At 38.2% G+C, this 19,445-nt stretch overlaps 1 protein-coding gene across 3 annotated transcripts in view; it reads right to left on the reverse strand.

Moving 5' to 3' along the window:
- Positions 1-18,572, reverse strand: part of LOC110835880 (protein madd-4-like) — a 123,887-nt gene extending 105,315 nt beyond the window's left edge. Inside the window, exons 1-2 of one of the 3 annotated variants that reach the window (XM_087356796.1) lie at positions 18,406-18,572; positions 17,076-17,227 (exon numbers count right to left, since the gene is read on the reverse strand). The gene's annotated coding sequence lies outside the window, so the exon portion shown is untranslated. Of the gene's footprint in view, positions 1-17,075 lie in introns of all 3 variants that reach the window. The other 2 variants (XM_087356797.1, XM_087356798.1) reach the window with 2 other exon arrangements.
- Between the last annotated feature and the right edge of the window lie 873 nt (positions 18,573-19,445).

A 19,445-nucleotide genomic window follows, 5' to 3' on the forward strand; every position in this document is an offset into this window, starting at 1 on the left:
TGTAATGCCACCCGCATTGAAGTTTTGCTCAGAGTAGAATTCAAACAAAGTTTGTATACAGATTCAACAGAAAACTGCAGAGAAATTAGGATTTTTTTACGGAACTCCTGTAGAATGTTACAATACCGTCGTACAGAACACCCATGTCTCAACTGAGTACCTGCACCCAAAAATGCTTCCACTGCATAAGACAAATGCTCACTGAGCAAGTTTACTAAATCAACTTCGCACTTTGTGTTTTCTCTGTATCTCTCAGCCTCTGACCTCGAAATTAAACTCAAATAACTGATTCATCTGCTTGTAAAATTTATTGTTTCGAGTTACGTAATTAAATTCAAGTTTTGTGAATTTGTGTATAATATTATATTATATAAATATAACTTATATACTCGTGAATAAGTATCCCTTTCCAGAGTAAAGGTTTGTTTGTACGCGTTTATAACACTGCATGAAATATCTGGTGCTGTCTTCCATCGCCAGCGCCACGTCTGTTCAAAGTATTCACCACTCCCTCACACACTTCATTAAACTGAATGGTACTAACATTGCGAAAGAGAAAAGTGAATTATGATAAAAGTTCTTTAGTTTTAATTGTAAAAACATTAAAATATTAGACGCAGTCTTCAAAGAATATTAAACCAGTTGTCAGCACAAAATATAATGAGGTGGAATAAAACAAAAATTTTCACACGTTAATGTATTAAGAGGAAGTTTGATTGTCCCGTGAACATAAAATGCGATTAAGAATTTTTCATTTGCAGACCCTACATGTGACAACGATCACCCCTCGAGCATCCCAGAGGCGATTCTGAGGATTCTGATACCATCAGGAGGGGTGTTCACAGAAGATCGCGTTCTGCAGAAAACAACGCATCAGCAGAACCCGAGGAAACCACAGAAGAGGAGGCACGTCCTCAGTGCTGAAGACGGCGGAGGGCAACGGAAGAAACTACGTCTGTGAAGAAACATCAAAGGCGAACCTTCTGCGTGGATGCAGCCAGAGCAGATCGGCGAAGAAGAATCATCGTCAGTGCGTCCTGTAGTGGAATGAAACAGCCTGCAGAAACATCGCAGCCACTGATTCTCCATTACAGTAAGCAGCAACTGGCTTTTTCAATGTGTAACTTCGGCTTACTGGAATAAGCAGCGTCATGAAATGTTGGTTTCTGGATGTTTCGGCAAGCACTTGCGTTATCATCTTCAGGGTAATGTCTCTGGGGAAATTAGGAAGCCTCCTTTTAATACGGCAGTGGGTGGTGGTGGCATGACTAGAATAACTGAGAAGCAACGACGTATTCAATTAAGGGGGGAGACACTGCCAGTTTCTTCATGTTTACCTGTTAATCTAGGCAAATTCGTTCGTCCATGATTACAGTATTTCTGACCCCCAAATTCAATTCTTTTTAATTCTTCCCCTTCTTCAACGTTACGTACTGTGAGCTATAAAAAGTAGTTAAGAAACGAAACTTAGCCTCTTAGAAAAACATTTTTTTTCGGTGGGGTTCCGTCCCTTAATACAAATCTTCACACTTGAATCTCTAACCCCTTTTAAAAGTGAATTAGAAATTCATTCCACAAGTGCCTAGCGTCATGATAAAAATTATAGTAGCTCTGGGCTTGGATTTTCAAATGTCGTTCTGTCACAGCACCACATAATCTGTAAAACCTAACTCGGCCTGAATTTCAGCAATTTCCCCTTTCAAAAACGACAAGGCGTCGCATTGCAGTCTGCCTTCCACGGTGTTATGTATCCATATCTGAGCTGGAACTATTCCTCGCAGTGGAGACTCGGCCCATTACCTAGCAACAAGAAACAGTTTCCAAAGACTAAATTTCCTACCGGTTCCTCTTTCGCAAACATTCCTCCATCTACGCCCACGACCCCTCAATCTTTAATAACCAATCTCCCTAAATCTTCTTTTAATCACTAGCCACGGCCTACTTTACTGTTACTGAGAGAAGTAAGCCGCCAGGTCACAGGATTATCCTTGGTATGAGGGTCGTGTATTTCCCACAATGCGCCTTATTCCCTGGCTCTGTGTCATCTTAAATACGGTTTGGATATTTCATAACAACTTCGAAATTACGCCTTTACCCCGGGCTAGCGAGCACGTGGCTAGGAAGGGAGCGGACAGGGAAGGTTTCGGCAGCAACTTCATTAGGATGACAGGGACAAATTCGATCTTCACCGAAACCTTCAACATTGAACACTTCTTATTCTCCGACGAAGTTACACTTGAAATTCAGATTTCTTTTCAGGCCAGAAGACCGAACATCATCCACTGCTTGTTGATCAATTTGCACTCTGCATATCTTGTGTTTCCCCAAATACCATCAAGTTGCAATTTTTCCATTTATATGTCCCCACCTCTCCCCTAGAAATAGGCAACAAGAAACCAGCCTAACTGCGAGTGAGCTCGTCGGTAAATTCACATCTGCATCATTTCTCTCCCATTATTCTTGATTATCGTGAGCCTTCCACTGTACATTCAAGTTCTTCCTTTCGTTGTCAAATTTTGTAAATATCTGCAGAGGTCATAAATATTTCGTGTGTTCTGGTGTCAAATTTCGGCCGTTTCTCTAATTTAGGATCCACGTCACAATTTCGTATTTGACTGTCGCATTCGTCGTCTACGTTAGTTAACACTTCAAAACGCAATTCATTCATCAAGGCATACTTATACATTCATTTTCAATTCCCAAATTGTCGTCAGCAAGTAAGTAATTAAATTCTGTAAACCGTTTGTTTTCTCACCCTTCGGATGTAATTTCCACGCGTCACGATTTAAGTTAAGTTTCTTTGTAGGCGTTTAATTTCTTTGAAAAATTATGCAATTCTTAATTTTTTGGAATTCATTACCTGATAACTGCATACGGAATTGTATTTAACGTCTGTCATATCGATATTCAGAGGTTAGGATTCGTCTTCTATCACGAAAAGAGTATTCCTGTGATTTCTTTACGTTGCTCCCACTGGATGGGATATTTTATCATAATTTTCCAGTAGACCTTTCGCGAAAATTCTACTTCTATTCAGATTATCGTATACTCCATTGTAAGCGATTGTCCCAGCTAAATCTTAACGATATTTATTTTTCAGTCTATATTCGACCGACATGACTAACGATAAAAATTGCAGTCTTCATCTCCGCGGCCCCCAGCATATACTTACTTAGTTTATTTGTGAATTATAATTTTCAGTTCTCCTTAAATCATAAATTCAGCTGTCGTTACTTGCCTCAGTCATCCTCCAACCTCATGAAAATATAACAATAACATAATTATTTATATGATAGTGTTGTGCACTCTTGATTCCCTTCAATTAGGACAGTCAGGGCTAAATAAAAACTTCCCTTCACATTTTAAATCTCATCCGCCAGTCAGCTGTCTGCAGTTCCGACTCTTTCATTGCTCCGAATAAAACGTATAATTTTTCTCTCCATTACGTCACCCACCCCCGGTGCAGACTGCTAGGGGAAACAAAAGATATGCAGAGAGCAAATCTTGTGGTCAACAGAGGAACAAGTCTCCGTCGTTGTCCGTACAAAGAGACAGGCTGACCCCATTCTTAGTCTTGAGAATTGCCTCCATAAGATCACCTTGATATTACCCTCCCATCCCCTCTTGGTCTGCCCAGTGATCGTTTTCCAGAAGGATTTCACACAAAAACTCTGGACTCACCACTTGCCTCCCCCATTCGTGCTGCATAACCAGCCCATCGGAGCTTCGTAGATTATGCTAGGTGACTCGTACAATTCACGCAGCCCCTGTTTATAAAATATCCTAAATTCCCCACTTACTGTATCCCTCCTAGGTCTAAATATCCTCCTCAGCACCGTTTTCAAACATTTGTAACCTACGTTCTTCCTTCAAAGTAAGAGACCATGTTTCACAACCATACAAGACAACAGGCAAAATTATTCTTTTATATATCCCGATCTTTAGTGTTGTGGTTACTAAACGGAATGAAAACAGTTTTTGAACTGGATAAATTCAAGCGTTCCCCGAATTATTTCTACTCTTAACTTCTTCATGGACCTCATTTCTATTTGTTATTGTTGTTCCCAGATACTTACATTTTGAAACATTTTCAAATGACGTGTTACTTTTAATTATGTTCCGCCATTGCTACTGAAGTTGATCCCTTATTACGACCATGTATTTAGTTTACTCTACATTTACCTCTAGACTTATTTCCTTGCTATCCTCTAGGAGACTTTCTGTATTCTTGGTTATGGTACTCACACAACATCCCCCAGCAAATTGACATCATCAGCATAGGCAAGTACCTGGTGCAGACCATTTCATTTTAAACCCTCCTGAATCCCTCTTACATTCTTGATGACGTGTTTTTGAGAGAAAAAATAAGGAGAATTTTGGACAAAGCATCTCATTTAACCAAAATAATGTATCAGATCAATAATACTTACACGGTGTCCCACAAGTCCCGCAAACCGAAGTTCGTCATTACAAAAAAAAAGTTTAAATTGTCCTGCACTTTTTTGGCTCATCCCGTGCGCCTTTTGTCTTTAGTATCGAGAAAACGGTTAACGAGCTAAAAAGTGGTTGCCCGCATCATTACGAAGCCGCACGTAATTTTCCAGTTTATCTTCTTCATACGACTGCGTTCGCATATAATTTTGAGTAATAACAACACTTCATGCTTCTTGGATTCCTACAAGACTAACACATTATTTAATAAGTAATCCTCGGGTTGAGGTACTCTTGGGATATACTGTATGTGAAATGAAAGTGCCATAATTGTAAAATTGGTACATTGGTCGTATGTTTGCTATCATTAATATGAAGGGTTTACTGCACAAACATTACCAGCCAGAACATTCAAGTTTACTCGGAGCTTTGTTTACATTTTGTTAAATACTATAAAATAATATTCTACTAAATAACGCAAACATTACATATAATATATTTAATTTCATATATATTTTACCAGAGGTATAAGAATAACTACAATTTAAAGATGTCAAAGATAAGTTAGTGTTAAAATTTGAAAATTTTCGTGGCTTATCACATTGTCGCATGTACAACAGAAATGCCCTTATTTTGCACAACCAAAACGTGTATTTCTCTTGTGTCCGTCAAAATAGCTTCGTCACTCCACCTTCGTAATTTACCATTGACCCATTAGCAATTAATGTTATTGGGAAGCTCCTATTTGCAGGCGGTACACAATTCAAATATCCGAATTCAAACAATCTTCTTATACACACGTCTACATAAATCACTGGCAAATTTGTTGACATGACTTCAGCTGCTCGACTGTTCAGAACCGATCCATCAAAGTGATTCTTCAGAAATTTCTGCCACTTAGCGACACATGTAAAAGCGATACATGGAAAATTCCCTTTCGATAAAAGTGTGCCTTGTCGTGTTTTTGCACTACGCCCTTCAATTTGTTAGATCATATTTAGATTTAATAAACCATTCATTTCCCCCTCTCATATCTTTATTTCCTCCTACAATGTTGTAAATACTATTTCATTGGCTTTGTTTTTTATTGAAATTTGTTCCTCTCTGAAACATTGGGGGAGTTAAATTCTTCTTCTCCCTTCGTTATTTAATTTGTTTACAAATTCTGAAGTAGGTCTTGTAATTTGTGTATTCCCTGTGTGTGTGTGTGTGCATGCATGCTTGTAATATGTATGAATACATGTATTATGTATGTATGCTTGTATTATGTAAGTATGCGTGTATTATGTATGAATGCATGTATGATGTATTTATGCATGTATGATGTATGTATGCTTGTATTATGTATGTATGCGTGTATTATGTATGAATGCATGTATGATGTATTTATGCATGTATGATGTATGTATGCATGTAATATGCATGTATGCATGTTTTATGTATGAATGCATGTATTATGTATGCATGTATTATGTATGTATGCTTGTATTATGTATGTATGCGTGTATTATGTATGAATGCATGTATGATGTATTTATGCATGTATTATGTATGTATGCATGTAATATGTATGTATGCATGAATTATGTATGTATGCATGTAATATGTATGAATGCATGTATGTATGAATGTATGTATGCATGTACGTATGTATGTATGTATGTATGAATGTTTGTATGTATGTATTAATTTATGTATGCATGTATATAATAATGTGTGTATGTATTAATGTATGTATGTATGTATGAATGTATTTATGCATGTATGTTTGTATTAATGTATGTATGCTGTTGGCTGTCCACAACTGCTTGTTCAATATATTCTCTGCTCATACGTTTTTAAATATTGGTTATATGTTAAACAAATAATATTTTTTTAAATGTGCATAATTATTTATGTTGTGTTTTAAAACGAATTGATTAGTTAAACATTTAACCAATAAGATTCCTTATTTTTTGGGTAATTTCTGTTCATAGAGTTTGTTTAATTTTCATTCAATAATAATATTTGTTCCTTACATTTGCCTCGTTCGTATTTATTGAGTTCGTTTAATACTACTTAATTTAATTAAATATTTTATTTAAATTAGCGTAATTCTTTTTCAGTTCCCGTTTTACTTTTTAAAACTATGTAATCAGGGTCACTTTAACCAGTGGGAAAATTGGGCAGCTGCCCACAGCCCTTTAATTTTATGGGCCCCCTCCACCCGACCGATGGTACCGCGTTCTTAAAATTGCCCAAAGTTTTTCCAAATTTCTCCAGAAATTTTTCTTTGACGTGTCAGCAGTAAGTCTGATGATACTAGCATTCTTACGGCAAAATTTTATCCGATTCTGCTATTTGGAGCGGGGAGCGCTATCAGAGTTGCACACATATTAAACAGTTAGTTCACTTGTTCTTTGGATTCACCTATTTGGGCAGCTGAAACACAAAGGACGTTCAAAACGTTTCCTTATCCGTGGGTAATCTTGGAATTTCACACTTCAGCTTGAATGTATAAAATTTAAACCGGGATAATTTTTAGATTATTTCTTTTTACTCTTTCCTGTAAATTCAGTTTTTGTTAATATAAATACATTTTTCGGATTAAGATTTTTAAATCTCTCACTAGCGTAAATTTCCTGTGAATCCTCTCTATTTTTAGGAAATGGGACAGTGGACCCCAAGATCATGTTTTTCCATAGCCCCACCACTGCCTTAAAGTGGCCCTGTATGGAAGGCGTGATAATTGTTCATAATGGTTCCATCTTTCGCGTTTTGTAATTGTAGTCTGAGCATGTAATAAAATATGTTTGTTCCTTGATGTGAATGAATCCGATGTCCTTACTTGTTGTATGTGTAATTACTCAAAAACTTTTTATACTTTTTCATTGTTTGAGTTTTACCTTTATTTTTATTTTTACTCATTTAGGAATGACTTTGTAGGATCTGTAAATCTGAAGATGACCGTCTTCTGGGTTGTTGTGCCGTGTAGTCTGGTAAAGGTTTACCGACGTTTCAGAGGTCCTTGCCCTGATGCTGGAGACAGTCAAGGACCCCTGATACATCAATTACCTTCTACAAGACTACACAGTGCAACAACCACGAAGACAATCATCTTTGGGCACATTTTGTGTACAAATGTTTTGTTGAATTATACAGAGTGAATGTCAAGCGTCTTCGAATTCCTTATGTTATGCAGTCCCACACAACACTTGTTTATCAGTGTTTGTTTATTACGCGTTCTTTGCGCAGAGTGCATAGCCAGAATGCATTATCACTTGGTTATATCTGTCCGTCAGTCCAATCAATTCAACCCAAGAACCACTGGATATATCTGGATGAAAGTTGTGCCACTCCACACAATTGGGATTTAATACCTCTTTCTAAATGTAGGCTGAAAAGAACGCATGACGATATTTTGTGTATTCCTGTACGGAGTACAATTTCCGAGCTTCTTTTTAACTACAACAGGACTTCACCCCTCCCTTTATTCTTCAATTTCTTTCCTTCGCGTTATATGTCATCATATATAATCGTTTTTAATCTTGACTGTACTCCATTACAATGTTTCTACAAAATGTTTAAATATTCACACCAGCAAGTGGCTTAGTTTAATATATTTTCAATTCAATTCATTTATATATTTTGCTCGACTGCACAACAAAAATTTGAAGGCTCTAAACATTCATTCTAACAGATACTGCACTGCACTGCACTGAATTCTAACATAAATGTAACACTTTATGTATTGTTTTAAAAACTGTTAAATATAAAGCCTTAAATCTAAATAGACTTGTTCCTTTTCATGTATTTATTTTTATTTTTAACTAGATAACCTCTCCTATAATATTTATAAAAGTCTTCAAATAAAAGTATTTTTCGCTATTTGTACATTATTATTACTCCTTTTTCTCTTTTCCATACCAATTGACACTGTATTTCAAAACTTCTGTGTTATTTATTTTCCATAGTCTCGTCATAGCCACGCAAACGCTGCTCCAATTTCGTTCATGTATCATCTGGGGGAGGGGGGCAATGGTCCAGTTCCACACAGAAATACTCTCACCCAATTGTAGCAATCACAAAATATCTTCATGTATGGTGCAATGCATGTATTAGGGTAATTGTTATTTACTGTAAAGTGTAAATAACCGGTGATTATATAAAATTCTTTAAAAAATTTTGCTAGTAAATTTGGGTAACAGCCGCTCATAATAAACTCTTAAATTATATCGTAGGATATATGTATATCATTATATTCACTAATCTGTAATAATTCATGCTGTCTTGAAGTACATCTTTATTACACGTAGGGAAACTTTGTTTCTACCTCGCGTTTGATGACATGTCTTTCATACAATGTCCCTGTGGAACTTGAACCGCTAACTCTCCATCTTTCATATGACGAATAAATTAATATGGAGGAGTGGTGGAATTGTACCGACAGGGTAGAGGCGAAGAACTCTAAAAGAAACCCGTCTTAGCGCCATTTTGTCCGCCACAAATTCCACATGGACTGCCCTGGGTGTGAACACGAGCCTCCGCGGTAAGAATCCCACCTCTAGCCCTAACCACCTGAGCTATGACGCGGCTAACGCAGCTGTTTACTTATAGAAGGCACTGTGTGCTATATTTTTCGTAGTTTGAGGGAGACGAACGGTCAGCTCCAAGTTTGGCCGCTTTATCTAAAAACAAAAAACCTCAATTAAACAGGAGGCTAGGAGGGTCTGGCAGCTGTTTGCGACGAAATATCCTTCTCCGGATTTGAACCCAGTTCGACCAGCTTATACCCAGTCACTACTGCCCACTCGCCGAGGTGTTGCGACTTATCACATTTGACGTGTTCGGTTGCTCTGGGAGAAACGCAGAGTAAACTGTCTCTTATAACTCCGTATCTCTCGCTTCGTGATAAAGAAAAACCAGATTCAAAATGGACCTCTTCACAAATGCTACTACCTATGTTATTTCTCTTTGAGATGTGGCAACCACGTGGAAAGAAATGTTTTGTTACGCGTTTTTTTTAAAAAATTTAAAAATTAATGTTGAGTGTGCAGAGCATAGAACGCATTACTAGGAACTTAAGATAGAAGAACGGTGTATGATCATTTTATTGTAATTCGAATTACGGATCCCACTGCCCTCGTAAATAAATTAAACTTAAATGAGTTTATCTGATCTAATTTCTCACAATAAAATGTACTGTGAAAACCCAAATAAATAAGAAAAATTATGAGAAGTGTCTTTAATGACTCATGTTGAAAAATTTAATTATTATTATCATCTACTTCGATTTCCGCAGAAATTAAGTGAAAGTAGGGTTATCCAAACTAGAGTCGTCACGCATTTAAGTAATTTCGATGTAAAAAAAATCTGCCAGTTGGTATTCCTCTTAGCTTTAGTTTTCCGTTTAACATATTCGAAATAGCAATCTAACATTTTCAACACTGTAGAGAAACAGACAGTTAGTCTGATACTGATACATTTGTCGTTAAGGAAATCACCGGCTTAGTTGCGTCTCAGGTATTAAACACATTTTAGTACACAAGCTTTTTCTCTATGATATTTTTCTTCTCTGAGATCTCCCTTTCACGCATCATTCCTTGAATTTTCTTCTACAGGTGAAATAAGACTAGTGACATTCGAGAAAATGTCGTTCAACGTAATGAAAGATTAGATTTGAGAAGCTTACATCAGAGCAATAAACAAATGCCAACTGTGTATGTAGATGGGACGTACTTAAATGGTTCTGACACTATATCGCATGAGTTTACTAACGGGAGTGCAGAAGGTATTAAAGCTTCGTTAACGTCTAATTATCATCCATACAGGTGAAGTTAATTGAGTTAAAATTTTTAATCAAGTGCGAAGAATGATTACTTCTTGAACCATACATTTTCAATATGGTTATTAGTAGTAGCAGATATAGGTTAGTTATTTGCTTAACTCGGACCATTTTACTTAAAGGAGGCGAGAACTGACATCTTAAACTCTCTCCTAATATTTATATCAGAACTAAAACAAAATATTATCACAAAGAAATTAATTTAGGAAATTTTATGAAGTAATTTATGTACATTGTCAAATACGGATCCTTGATTCATAAAAAAGTTATGGTGTTATATTTTTTTTGTATATTAGGTAATTTGAGTAAAAGTTCATTCCGAACCGGCCTACAGATACAGCGACAGAACTGGACAACGCAATCCGGCACAGTGTCCAGACTGACAGGCCATCTACTGTAAATAACAACGAGTATATCATGAAAAAGTGGTCGAATTCCTGTTATATCCGTTACGCAGATGATGCGACGAAAATAAAATTATTTAAAATACTTAAACTGAACATACCTATAGTCATGACTTTACTGTTTACAGTGTTTCGGTGTGACATAAACATGATGTTCTGCCCCTATAATATCCGGCGCCGAAATCAACACATTTCATTGGCTACTGTTAACAACTGAGCGGCTGCAAAGAACGCCACATTCAAGTGAGATGACGAAAAAACAACCTAAGACAATTCTTATTCAAAAACAACAACAGAGTGGTTATCACTCCTGCTTCGTATTCGGGAGGTCTCGGGTTCAAATCTCGGTCAGGAGACCTGCGACCCTGACTGATGTTTTTCATGGTTTTTCTCAGTCCCTCTAGGCAAATTCCGGGATACTACCTTAAATTAGACCACGACCGCTTCCCTGCACATCCTTTTCCAATTCACTATCTTCCTCTCATTGGACGTTATATAGTCTGAGTTAATGATAAGGTGTCGTTAAATAAACTATAATAACAACAGGAGAGTGGGTGTCAGTGTGTGAGCATGTTAAATAAAAAATTACATCTATAACGAGCATGTAATGGTGAGTATTTTCGAAAAATTTGTTATAGACCTCTAGTAATTTGATTTGAATTCAACACAAACCGAGGACAAAGATAAAAATGTAATGGATGAAGCAGTTCCATTTTCATCGGACTCAGACTGAATAAGTAGTGGACCGCGGTAGAAACACAAGCCAACGTTTTTAGCAAGAGAGTACAATACTGGTCTTAGCCTGTTCGCTTTCTCCATTTGTCCGCGTTATGGCGTCTCTACTCTAGTAAGCCGGGCCTCAAGCAAGCAGAACGAGGAACTAGGGCCATAAAATTGCGATCCGCTTCTAAATCCAGACTTACATTTTATAAGTCATTCTGACATAAGTTTTTCTTGGTTATCCATAACATTTCAAACAGTTCAAATCGTACCAGAGGATGACATTTACACGTAAAATGAAAGACAGTTGTAAACCTGATTCAAATGTCTCAGGATAAATAAAGCTCAGTGGCGAACTGTTCGTGAACACTCCCTGGTAAAATCACGGCTAACCGTGGCTCCCCTATGACGAGTTTAAGATCCCGCACACTCCGTAATAGAGAACAAGCGAAACAGAATAAGAAGGAAGATGAGAAGTGGATAACGAGAAAGTGAAAATAGAATGGAAATAAGATTACAGAGTCATAACAACGATGATATTCTTAGTGATGAGAATATTATACATCGTCAGTCGCTTGTCAAGTAGCTTTAGAAGCTGATATGGATCATTTTGCTTTTAGACAGGTCGTAACACCCAACTGCGACAAATATTTATCACGGAGCGAGCGGCTTAATGACCCCGTGACCACTGGCGACCTGTAGCAAAAGCCAACACACGGGACCACCGGTCCACAACCGGTTCCAAAACACATTTCCCGGAGACGAGGACGAGCGTGTTTTTAAGTTCACGGACGGGATCTCCTACAACTTTAGTACCCTGAGGATGAAGATGGTTCTCAAAACGCTGGTAGTTTCTCCATTAAACCATCTTACACGGCTGGTAGCCCGAGAAGAATTCATTCTATGACAGACGATATTCCGACTGAACGAATACAGCATTTAAAATGCGTTGGCTGTGATGTGAAATGAAAAGGACCAAGATATAACTCAGAGGGTTCAAAAACGTCTGGTCATTTGAGGCACATTTCGAAGAACACTAAAGGGTGGAGACAAAATAGACAGATAAGATTTTATTACGTTATAGTCTTCCCTGCCTTAATGCAAATTTCAAACAGCAGAAATGCGTTTTCTAAGGTCAATCTAAGGACGTACAAGACAAAAACGTTTCACAAATGAACACGATAGAAATTAATTGGGAAACAGCCAGTAGCATATAAAATAATGCAATACAGAAAAAATTAAATTACACATAGAAGAAAAAATTCCCTGAACACCGGTCAAAGGGACGTCACTCTAAAGGGCGCTCCTGGAAACGATGGAAGGCAAACGAGAGACTGGAACAGATGACGTCATAATCCATAGAAGAAGAAGATGCAACTGTAACTCAAATGAGTACCACGCCAGACAGACAAATGAGGGAGTACAAATACGTCTAGGCACTACATTTATTTAAGTTGGTGGCCTCATGCCTCGGCTGCTTTACCCCCGAGGAAACGAATCCGGTACCTACTACAGTCCACGACTGTAATCTTGAGACTTGCGGGGTGGGGAAGTGGAGTGAAGGAGGGAAGATGGCGTCTGCCTTTAACGCTTCGGACTTCCTGCATTCCTTGCAAGTCTCAAGATTACAGTCGTGTACTGTAGATACGAGGCCGGGTAAACCCTTGATCTGATGTGAACGTCGCAACGAAGAGATGAATCTTGGCGTGCCATTTATTTACAAATATTCGGATAAAAGTTGTCAACACATCGCACAGAGAACACCAAAGATGGTAGGACACGGTCGGACACCATGACTACCCCACGAGGCGCTGGTCATTTGTTTTAGTCAAAAATAACTTGGTACAAAGAACACGTGTAGACAGACAATCGAACGGAATTTGACTCCCTGGAAGAGATGGACCCCCACGAGTTATGATTTTGAATCCATCACTGTCACTGGGACACACCCACGACAAACTTTCAAATTTCTCTCAGCCTGTAGTTTGACAACTAATAATCGTACGTAATCCAAGAGATGGATCAACCCACCCACTTCTGGACTAAACCCTTGTCTTAATAACAATTTTACTTACAGCTTAGCACCTTGTACCCAAGTCGCTTTCATGTAAACAAATTTAAATTTACTTCCACAGTAAATCAGATTACAAAGCGTGCCAACCCCACCAATAAAATGCTAAGATTCAAATCTTTCATGAATATAGGGAATAAATGCGTAATTCATTAATGCATTGTTCAGTTCTAACTCAAAGCGCGTAAGTTGATGCTTCAGTGCAGATAACTGTTTACCACTTATTTCCAACTTCTACCAAAATTATACTGGCGTCGCGATTTAATGATCACCTTGGGCCCGTCTGCATATGGCGTACCTAGCCTCTGCGTTCAAATCTAAACGCAGAGCCATGGACTCGTGAGCTTATAATGGTCAGAACACACATCAGCAGACTTTTTATTATTAGTGTTCTGTCTGACGACAGGTCCATATGAACAGGATCCTTCCATCCTTTTCTCGGACTGGGACCTGTTCATATACGTTCTTGGCAGATGATCCAGAAGTGGTTTGCCATTGCCTTCTGTGTGTGAATGAAGTAATTGTTGGGATGCCACGGAGGAAAACTCCGTGTTGCCTAGACCACGGCCTTGCCCAACACAAGTTATAAATTCGGGCACCGCCGGGAATCGAACCCGAGACCCCAGGATTACAAGGCCAGCGTTCTAACCGCTAGACCACCGTGGCATGCAGCAGACTAACAACGGAAAAATATGTCAGGTGATTCACTGCTAAGCAACGCGCCTGGCAAACACATGATTGTCGACCAATGGCGGTTCCAGGCGGTCAGCTCTGACGCTAATTGGGTCACAAAATATTCTATTCATTGTCTTTGCTAAAAGAACCTATACAAATTTGATTCTCGGGGATGTACTAACGAGTGGACTTGTAGAAGTGACCTGAAGATAAGACTGTGTACAAACTAATCACACGTCTTTACTACCCAGAAGAACATCGACATAAAACCCGTTCTCTCTGGGTTAGACCTTCAATAAACTGGATAATTATAACTACGATTAACTCTTCCCTTATAATAATTAAATATTAAACTCACATACAACTGTTTACGCTACTTCATACTTACTCGTATTTACACTGGCAAAAATTCGCACCTTTATAGCCTAGATCCTGTCGAATTTTATAACGAAAACTACCAAGGCTTCACTTTTTACTGTTTTTGGCCTAGGGCCAGGTTAGTGTTAACCGTGTTAACCCGGCTAACACTTTCAAAAAAAGGCCTGCCTTAATTTCATGGTTCAGTAATACGTGTTCCATACATTGGAACAGATATAAAATAAATCATTAGCCAGCTCCAGCCAGCCAGGAGTTGTTAGCCAGATATTTGAGGCCAACACTCGTCGGGAATAGTTTATGCAGTAGCACTGAACGACGAAAGTAGACAGATTAATTTTTTGTTGCCTTTTTCATAATGTTAGCCGGGCTAACTCTGCTAACACGGTTAATTTCTCCGCCCATGTAAAAATAATTTTAAAATTTCACAAAATCAACACAATACAACCAATCCGACTCAAACGTAGTCTAAACTTAGTGTTGACCTTGACTTTTTTATTTCCATTTTTTGCCTAAATAACTGAAGCATTTGCTGTCGTGTTCGAGAACATCTTATTCTCTGATATAAAACTGTTGTTATAACTGTCCAATCTAAATGAAATCTCAAATGGCTCGGCACTTTTTCGTAAAATTATCCAATGCCAAATTTAATTAAAATCGGTTTTTCCATTCTCGAGCCGTTCCATGTGTGGGGACAAGAGAGAAGGGTTGAGCGATTTTAAAATTTTTACCTTTGGGCTGCGAAAGCTCCTAGAGACCTCTTGTCAAAATCGGGGGATTGAAGAGATTTTGTATCCTGGGGCTGATGTCCAGTTTATTAATGGTCTGATGGAATATGGACTTTTGTGTAATTTAAGGAGTCCTGTAATTATGGGTGAAGTTGCGCTGTAATTATAATATTGAGTTTTTGGTGTATTAAAAATGTTTTTACATTTTTGGATTTCTTTTTGATATTTTGGTGTAGGATTCTGTGTTAAATTTGTAAGATTATTATTGTTGATAAATTGTGAGATGTATATACACCAACAACTTTAGGGGTACAAAGTTGAAGAGAAATTATATCTGGGGGTACGCGAACAAAAAAGGTTGAATACCACTGATCTAAAGCAGTGAAGAAACAGCGTTAAGATAGAATGCAAAAGAACAAGGCGCCTTTCTGACATAAATCAACATTGACACCAATAAAGTTTCCAGAACGGCAAAGGGCGCGTTTAAAAACTACGTGTATTCCAATACTTCAGGGTCTAGGATCAAACACGACGGACTGTCGCCTGTCAAATGTTTAAACACATGGAATTCGAGAACCATGGCAACTGTTGAAACAAAAGACGTACATATGGAATAAGTAAGTCAGAATATTTTTCTGTTGATCGACGCGCTTTCTAAACGTAAAGTATCCGATGTTGTGTCCGCTTCAGTATCTGCAAGAAGAACTGAAAACCGGTTTCAGAGCGAGGACAGATGATGTAATAAAGAAGGTAGTCGACGCACACGAACATTAAATCTTTACAAGGCGCTGGGTTAACGAATAATTAACTGAGTTCATGAGTCAGAGTGATTCACAGTGGGTTACAGTGTCCGCGCGGTCTGGAACCGTAGGTTCGAATCCCACTCAAGGCATGGATGTTTCTGTGTTGTGCTGTCCTGTACAGACAGAGGTCTTGCGACGAATTTAAAAATCGTCCAAGAATCCTACCAAATGTTTAAATATATTTTAAAAAATCTCTCCTATTTGTTAATGCCAAGATCCTGCAGGAATGAACAGCCAAGATTTAAGTGGTAATTAAATGAGTTAATGAGTGGGATTGATTTCTATGGTAACAGAGTAAGTTAGTGAGGGAATTATGCAGAGTAGCATAATCAATTATTCCATTTGAAAAGAACTTAAATTTTTATTGAATAGTTTTTTAATTTACAGAAATAAATTAGAGGCTTGTGAAATTAATATAAACCCAAGAGCGTACAGAAATTATTGAAGCGTCACTAACAATTAATCGCTAAATTTCATTGAAGCAGAGATAATTTATCAGAAATTTTAACACCCCACGGCAGCAACAAGCTGGTGCAAAAATTACAGCCAAGAGATCATTAAAATCGTCACGAATACTCCAGAGTTTTCCTACAGGTGATTAATTACGTGTATTTCTGTATAATGAACTAAAATGGGAGAGAACGTATAGACCTAATGAGTAAATAGAGAGGGTGAGTTAGCGAATTTCCAAGCAGTTGAATTTATGGCATAAAGAGCAGATGATTTACTGAGTGGGTTCTGTAACTTCGGATTCGTTAATGGAAAGGAATTTATTGACCTGACTGAGTAATATAAACTTTTCGAGGAAGACAAGTAGTTCGTTTACATTCCTCTAATAAACATTCACATGAACGCAATGAAGAAGGTTATTATACTTTCGAATTTATAATTATGGACACGGTCAACTTCATTGCATAATAGTGTATTTCTAGATGATTCCATAAAATGTTTCCACCAGTTTGTTAAAAACTTTTTTACATACCTGAGACACAAAAAGACACTGATATTCTCACAACATATTACTTAGCAATCGTATATACTTACTCATCAGATGACGTGCCACTTCGTTTTATGTAGTAGTTGATGAGCCCAGCTCTATAGGAAAGTGAACACCGGAGCGAATTGTTACACGAGTTCTGCTTCCCGTCCACAGCATGACGTCACAACGCAAAGTTCTTACTCTTTGAAGCACTTTTCTGGACAAATTGATGGAGTTGTCACTCATCCCTATGCGAGTCCTGAACCTCGCCTACAGGCTGTTCAATAATTAACTACTGGACATGAGTCGTTTGTATTCTAAACACTAACTAACTAACGAACTAGATGGTTTAGGGAACTCGAAGGTTCATCACAGAACTAACCAAAGCCCTCCACCGGTCCCTGTCCTGGGCTAGCAAAATCCGATCGCCTTCAACTCTTATCTCCCATACAATTTTACAATTTTTTGCATTAACATGGTCATTCATATAGCCTTTCAGTTTCTTTCAAGAATCTGACTTGCATGAGAGACGACAAGCTGACCGAATGGTGTATCGGGAAGGATGTGGGAGGATAGATGATATATAACTAATTCAGATGACGAAGCCCCGTTAAATATTGTATACTTTTAAGGTGATCTGCGTTAAAGTTGTCGTTTTCTGGATTGTTGCGTTGTGTGATCTTTGGATTGTACCCAAGGTTTCGGAAGAGTACGCTGCCTGCTTTACCAGGGCTTAAAACATTGTTTTCCAACCCAAGACCACACGGCGCAACAACCCAGAAGATCATTATCGTTATCCCGTTAAATTAATAATTAATTAAAAACTAACGTTCCACTTTGCTCACGCAACAAGCCATGTTACCGAACTTTGTGGTCGAGTGATTCACACTTGCGAGATACAGGATTCAAATCTCGGGTCTGAGACCGGTGGTTTTCCTCAGTCCTTCCAGGAAAATATCAAAATAGTACCTTAAATTAGGCAACGACCGCTTCCTTTCACATCCCTTCCAATTCACTATCATCCTATCATTCGACGCTATACAGTCTGAGCTGCTGATTAAATAAACCACAAATAAATAAATAACAATCCATGTTCAGTAATCACTAAGCAGAGTTAAATGTTCACGCATTCTAGACCTCAGCACTAGAAGTCAGCTTATGCTCTGACAGTTCTGTTTCTGGGTAAACAGTACCAAATGACTAATGGACAAAGAAAACTGTGTGGGTCCCACAATTCGTGTGGACACAGTGGAGGCGTAGAAAAAATTCCCAGCGGGAATCGAACTTGTGTCCTAGAACCACCAAATCACGCTACAATCGAATCTGGACGTCTCCGTTTCGAACGTCAATCAAACCTGAGTAAAGTGTCTTCGTGCGGTTCTTTTTAGTACTTACAGGCAAATTAGTAAATAGCTTCAAATATTCCAATACTGAGTTCTGTCTAATCCTCTTCACAACACCAAACTATCGTTCTCATCACTCACGGGCAAGCAAACTGTTTTTAACACTTCTGATTTGACAGAAACTACCGCTACGTGTCACTACTGCTACGTCTCACACAACCCAAAGGATGGGTAGTCAGCAGACCTGCTGGCTAACGCGCTGTTACAGTAAACATGCACCCACCCCAAGTCCGTGCAAACAAACAGAATTTAAGTAGTATCTATAGCATTTATCATTGTTTATGTAATAAATATTAACCAATACGACGCTCAAAACGGTTACCGCTGCAAAACATAATGTAACTGATATATTACTCTTTGATAAAAACAGAACAGTAACATAAAATTATATCGGTTGGGGGACTAGGTTAAGCAGCAGTAACAGCACTTCCCCTTATAAGAGTTTGTTTAGCTAGATGCCGAGCAGCACAATACACTTCGGTAAAAAACCTATCTTCTGCTGCTCCGCTCTAGTGGACATCCGACGAGTTATAATTATGGCATGCCCGACACTGGGTCCTGAACAGAAACAAAGACAATCATAGTATGTTGCACCATCGTGCTTTTCTTGCTTGCGAGAGTTACCATGGAAACTGTGATACAGGGCTTGACCTCACTATACTTGTGCGGAATTAATACGCTAAAACAAACGTCGATCTGGTCGGAATATACATTTACTTACTCAGAGCCATCTGACAGACAGACAAACGGGGGTAAATTGATTTTAGCAGACACTTCTTAAGGATGGGAACACACCGAAAAAGGGTTCATATGACCATAAATGCTATATATGTCTTTATAGCCTGTAGCAGTGCCCTATACATAATATATTTAAAATAATATAGAGTGAACAAACCAACAACTATTAACACTATAATGGACGCTATTGCCATACGCGTTTCGACCTCAAGAGGTCATCATCAGTGGTATCAGGGAAATTAATACATATAGTCAAATGGTTCGAGCAACTTTCATAATTAAAATAGAAGGTAA

This window comes from Zootermopsis nevadensis, unplaced genomic scaffold (assembly GCF_977971745.1).
Source record: "Zootermopsis nevadensis isolate Lab colony 2312 unplaced genomic scaffold, Znev_1.0 Znev_ptg000028l, whole genome shotgun sequence".
NCBI lineage: Eukaryota > Metazoa > Arthropoda > Insecta > Blattodea > Termopsidae > Zootermopsis > Zootermopsis nevadensis.